We start from the raw sequence: 6,835 nt of genomic DNA, 5'->3' as shown, positions 1-6,835 counted from the left end.
CCAAATTTTTAAGTGTTAGTCAAGTGTTTGACATTTTTTGCTATGCCAAAATTCATAGCTTGGGTAGAGCAGTAATTTTATTTTTTGTTGGATATACTAGCTAAGTTTAGAATTTGAATTTTTATGGTATATTTTCTATAAACATTTATTGACTTATTTTTGTTAAATAATGATAGCAAGTCTTGAGATGACAAAGTCAAATATCTTTATGTACTTTAAATCATTCAATATTTTAAGAAGCAAGTGTATAGTCCACTTTTAATTTTGGAAATAAGTTTGGTGGGTGCTATATACTATGAAGCATCTGGTAGCCCAAACAGGTAAGTTCTTGGCTACTCATAAAAAATTGACAGGATCAAATCTCTCCAAAAGTGTTGGGAAAAAACGATCTAGAAACTAGATTACAGCCATTGAACAAACTATGGAACAAGCTTTAATATGAAAACCATCAGTCACCACGAGCACAAGTAGACTTGATGACATCTGCTTTTGTTTTGATTCGGTGTGATTATGGATTGCTAAAGTAACCCTGGCTGTGCTAATCTAAAGGTCAACAGTTCAAAACTCACCAGTCAATCTGCAGAATAAAGATGTGACAGTCTGCTTCGATAAAGATTTACAATATTGGGAATTCTATGCAGGTGATTCTACTATGTCCTATATGGTTTCTATGAGTTGGAAGAGACTCAACTACAACAGGTTTGGTTGGGTGTGGGTTCAGTCTGGAACAGTGGGATTGAACATAGGAACAGTGGTGAGGATGGCTCAGGACCAGACAGTGTTTCATAGGGTCTCTATAGAACCCAGTTGACACTCACTATCAACAGCAATCATGATTGATTTTGAATTAAAACATGAAGACTAATTTTTAAAATACAAACAAACAAACAAAAAACTTAAATTAGACAAGACAGAAATTATAAGACTAAGCTGAGGATCTACAAAGAGAGAGGAAAGTGAAAAAATAATTAAACTGCTGTGTGTGGAGTCAGAGAGATGAAGGTGCTTCTTCAGACAGAAGTCCGTTGTTCTGTCTTGAGTCCTGGGGTGGATTATGGTTCAGTGCACTGAGCAGTGTAAATACAAGACACGGAAAATTAGAAAAGGTTAACTTTGGACACCTTAAGTTGACAAGGACTTTGAAAATCAAGGTATCAAGGAAGCAGGGGAATATGTTTATCTAGATATCAAAAGAAATGTTTGAACTGGAGATATTAAAGTTGTAGTCTGTGACTTACTAGAAAAAAAAAAGTGTGGGAACTCAGAATGTTAGAAAGAGAGGGAATTCCTGGCAAAAGTCATGAAGAAATGGCCTCTAGAGATGCGCAAGAAAACCAGAAAAATCAGAGACTAATAAAATAATGGCAAAAGTCACTCATAATTTCAATTCCTCTTATATTTTTTTTTCCTCTTATATTTTGAGAATCATTACAAAGTTTTATGAGGAACTTATATCGAAGTAAAAGTTGTTTCAAAGGGAAACAATTTTGATATTCATAATTAGGTATCACTATACATATTAGACAGAAAAGAACAATTACCTAATTCATAATATTAGCAACAACACGTATGAATATACTGGTCAGGCATGAAAAGGGACAGCCAGAAAGATGTGTTCTCTCCCCTCAGATAAGCCACAATAGCTGAACCCCCGGACCGTTTGAGAGCAAATGGATAATTCCTTGAGAAACCTCCTTTCATGAAAAGATAGTCATCTAAGAACAGGCTGTGAGTTTTGAACTTGAGCCCTTCACTCCCTCAGGTTACCCAGTGACACACGCACCCTCCAAGTCAAGGGTCACTTCCAGAGGAACCTTGCTTTTTGTTTTGTTAAGTGTGAGCGATTATAAAAGGGGACTGCCCCATTCCTGTTTTCCATCTAACTCACAGGACCATAAGGCTCTTTGAATGTGTTCCTTGATTTGTTGTACTATTCGATAAATAAATCTGACATTGTTGAAAGACACAATTTTATAGGTCATATTTCATGTGGCTTGTTCAAAACAATTATTCATTATTCATTACAGTCACCTGAAATACAGGAATTTTACTCTGTAGCAGGGCAGCCAACTTACCCACTTCACATCAGAGGAGGAAGGGCAGTTTTAAAAGATTTACCAGCAAGGAAACCACAGCCGTGCAAAATGGACTGTCTTCATAGCGTCCTGTTTGAAATCAGAGGACATAGGGGATTTACACTTCAGGGAGTCATGTATATATATATGCCTTACATTAATTTAGATTGCAGGATAGGAGCCCTGGTGGTACATGTGTCAAAATCAACTTGATGGCAATGTGAATGGTTTCAGGGTAACCTCAGGAAGCAACTGTTGACTGTGAGCAAGCAAACAGAACAAAACAGGTCTTTAAGTCTTAGATCAGTCTCAGGGTGTCTTTGTTGACCAACTTGATACCAGGGCTTAGCTTTTAATCACTAATAGGTAAATAAGAGATGATTCAGCATTATAAAGCCCTTTTAAGTGACATTGGATCCAACCTGTCTGCTTTTAAGGAATGTAGTGAGTTATAAAAATTCTATAGAGACTGCATTAAGTAACATACTTTATGCTCAACATATTTTGTAAGGAGAATTTTTTTCTAACTACATTAAGTAGAATAACTGGTTGCGCTACTTATCATTCTCTGTGTTTGCCAACAAAACCCAGGGATTCTTACATGGTTCAGCCAAAGCATTCATCCTCATTTAATTTGAAGTCTTCATACTCATTCTCTCAAACTTTTCAGTTTTTCCAAATTCCTTTACTTAAATCACAATTGTCAAAAAAAATCATCAATTGTCCGGCTTTCTTACTGCTGTATGCCTTTAAGCTTAAAAAAGTAATAATAAAAATAGCAAGTACCTAAAAAAAAAAATAAACAGAAAGTGAAACAGGAGAGAAATATGCAATACTCAGATCCCAAAATAAGGCAGTTTGATTTACCTTGTGGTGACCACTTTCACTATATGATTGGTTTTTCTGCTAGATAACTCACATCCTATTGCACAGTCTTTAACTAATGCATCATTCTTACTCTGTAATGAGATTTTACAGAAAGTATAGTATTTTATTTAAATCAACAACTGGCTTTAAATACATGCTTTAGGATTGTTACTTTATAGACCATTGATATTGTGCATGTATTCCAAAGAAATTTAGACAAAAGTTTTGGTAAATTCTCAAAGAAGCAAATTAGAGCATAATGGTTCTTATTCGTGGGATTCTTACTCATTTGATTGAATGACTGATGGAAACCGCATGAGAAATAGCAGAGCTCTCTGCATAGAGCACTCCAGTGATGTTTTGTAATACATTTCTGAGAAACAGTCTATTTGATCTAGTATTGAACTCTGTTTTTTCTCATGTAAATAATGAATGTCCTGAAAGGTGAGTTTCCTCAGAGATTATTATTTGCAATGGATGATGTTATGACTCTTGGGAAGGCCCAAGTTTAACAATGCTTTTAGCTGCACTGTCAAAGTTTCTCAGATCTCTCCAAGTTCCCCAGGGAGAAGCACATGGGAATACTGTGAGCCTAGAAATGCTTGAGCATTTGCAACCACAAATACTCCTTTGAAGATTTGCATTTTATCAAAAGGAAATGTTTACAAATTTTGAATTTTTAAAACTAAATATACCGAAAAAAAAGCTTTGCTCTTGGGCAATGTGCATGCAGGGTTTAATCTCAGAGATGACTCTGTGTTCTCCTGAGAATTCTCACATATTTTAGGAGGCAAAGATCCCCAAATTTAATATATTCTTAAATAGGAAAAAGACAAGATCATGACAGGTCATCAGGGTGAATCAGGAAAGCTCACCATGAGGCTATCCTACTTTCCAAAATATTCCCAACCATGTGGCTAATTAACCACGACCAAGAGTCAAACCTACTGCCTTTGAGTAGATAGATTCCAGTTCCTAAAGGACCCGTATAGAGATTCTAGGACAGTACATGTTAACAGCAGCAGCCAGGTTCACCTTTCTCCCATGGAATGACTGGTGGTTTGAACTGACACTCTGAGGGTTAACCATCTAACAAATGCCTGATAAAGCCAGCAGGACTTTAATTGTAGAACATGGACAATAAATGACATAGTCACAAAGCCAGATCGATGCATCACTTTTTCAGGTGGTACCAGCGTGAAGGCGCCGGAAAGAACTAAGTGCTTGGTTTATGGAAAGGCTTTGGCCAGCATGCGGTTCAGACTCCTTTTCCTTTTTCATCCTGTTGATTGCTTCTTTTGAGTCCGCTAGCCAACGTCAGCCGAGAAGCCTTCAGGCACTTTCCCATCTTCCCCAGTCATCCCACAGCACGCTCTTAGGAAGAATCTTCAATTACTCAAATTACATGATCAGCAAAATCAAGCTTGAGGCCTTGCCATTGTCTTTCCTCTCTTAAATGTTAACCAATCAGAATTTTCTTGTAAATTTGTGGATCCTCTGTACTTAACCTCTGGAAATTTTGATTCACTGCCACGTTTTGGTGTATCCTGAGGGGGGTGAGGGTGGGGGACAAAAAAAGGTATGTGCCACATGAGCATTCGGGATTTGTGGGCATATGGAGTGTCGGCGGTGGGGCGTACTAACCAGTCCAGTGACTGTTGAAACAAACGTAGGTTGGCTTTCGGCTTTGTGAAAGGCGTCACTGTTACAGTTGCCTACCTTGTAGAATTAAGCATCTCTACTCCACTCTGTCTTTCATCCGCTGTATAATACATCCGATTATGAAGCAGAAACAAGAAGGACCTCCAGAGAATGTAGAGAAGAGTCCTCTCCCAAGAAGAACTCTGAAGATGATTCCGCCTTCACGTGAGTTGGTCAAAGGCTGAGCCAAAAGACACGGGCAGATGGCCAGTTAACAGCTAAGACTTCAAGCCTCTGTAGCTGTTCCTGAACATAGTGAAAATAAAAATAATGGAGGAGTCATCCAAGAAGACTTTGATCTTATGATTCAAGGAAATCCATCCTCTCGATATTGAAAGGAAGTAGCAGAAAAGCAGAGGCAGGCTATCTACAGTGCACTTAAAGAAGATGAGAAAAGAGATTGGCGACCCTCTAATTAAGTTTGACTCATCTGACGGGATCTCTAGTTTATTTGATGAAACCAGGGACTTGGGAAACCGACCATAATTGGGATACACACACTGTTACAAGTCAGAAAAGTTTGCAGAATTGGTTCTGGGATGCTTTGATCACCTTGGCCAGGGTATGATTCATGACTATGAGGCTCTGGAACCTGTCTCTATTAAGGGCTTCCCATGGGAACCTTGGTGGCATAATGGCTACTTATTGAGCTTCCATCTCCAAGCTGGCAATTAGAAACCACCAGAGGCTCCCATGGAGAAAGATGGGGCTTTCTACTCCAGTAAACAAATACAGTATTGTAAACTCAAAGGGGTAGTACTACCCTGCCCCACAGGGTCCTTAAGAGTTGACAATCTACTCCATAGCAGTGAGTTTAGGTAAATCTCAGACAATGGTCTGGTTAACTAAAATAGAGTTGATTATCACACTTCGCAACTCTGCAGGATAGACTAGAACTATTTCATATGATTTTATAAACTTTCAATCTCAGAAATATGCAGAGGCAGTTCTACTGTCCTATAGGGTCATTATGAGTAGTAATCCATTTTATTACAGTCCATTTTTTAGAATATGTTTAAACTGCAAAGAATACTCTTTCAATATCTCTACTTAGCAAAGTCTTACTCATTTTCTAAACTCCAAAACCAATGCAACCATTTTAGATCACACACTCATAATTTAATCTCCCTTGTATGGATAGGTTATAGGAAAGCTTATTTGCATGTGTTGGCAAAATGGTTAAGCTCAATTGCCACACAAAAAGCTGGCAATCCTAATCCCCCAGCAATTCCCTGGAGGGAGAGGTGGCAGTTTGGTTCTGTAAGGATTGCAGCCTTGGGCAGTTTTACTCTGCCTCAAGTGTTACTCTTGGTATGACTTGGAATTCACACTGTGGCAATGGGTTAGGTTTGTGTTTCATTATAAAGAACTATCATATTCAGCTTTGTATTTTTCCAGCACTGTTATTCTGCCACTTTTCTTCAATTTGAATTGTGGTGTCACTCTCCTTGCTACAACCATGCCTTTCTTCAAAAGAACATATATATTAGTTTATTACTCTCACAATGACAAGGCACTCTTTTGAATTGATGTGTAATTATATCACTTTATCAATGCGAGCCCCAGAGCCAGTTCTCTCTCTCTCTCCCTCCCTCCCTTGTGTCTCAGCTGTCTGATACGTATATCAGTATTTAATTGAGCTAATGATCAAATCAATTAAAATAAACAAAGTAATTCATCACTAATAAATTAAGAATAAGGTGATGGCCAGGAGAGGCAATTAAATGAAAAGAAAGAAAATTAAAACATAGGTAAAATGTGAAATAGAGTAACTATATAATTGTATTGTTATGGAGTGTTCTTTTAAGCCTAAGGTGTATCTCTGGTTCATGGGAATTCTATTAACTGTGCTTCCAAATAACAAAGATTTGAGCATTCACAGAGATGTGCAGATGCAGTCAGATACTCAGAAAAGTATGCATTGCTACCAGGTAGAAAGAAGTTTCCAGAAGAGAATAAAAGCAAACAAAATACTGATTTGAAAGAAATTCATTGTATTGTGTTAGATATACATATCTACTTGGAAACATAACAAATTTAGTGATCAAACTTTTCAAAGTTTGAAGATATAAAGAATGGAAATTGATATTAAACTAAAAGAGGGAAAAATAGATGAGATTAACACCTCTTCAGCTGCAAATCAATCAGTTGAGAACATAGTTAAATACCACAATATCATCTAGCAGTAGTAA

This window comes from Echinops telfairi, unplaced genomic scaffold (genome assembly GCF_000313985.2).
Source record: "Echinops telfairi isolate 266 unplaced genomic scaffold, ASM31398v2 ScPeMD7_443;HRSCAF=831, whole genome shotgun sequence".
NCBI lineage: Eukaryota > Metazoa > Chordata > Mammalia > Afrosoricida > Tenrecidae > Echinops > Echinops telfairi.
The sequence above is the reverse complement of the archived record's forward strand: the minus strand, read 5'-3'. Positions refer to the sequence as shown.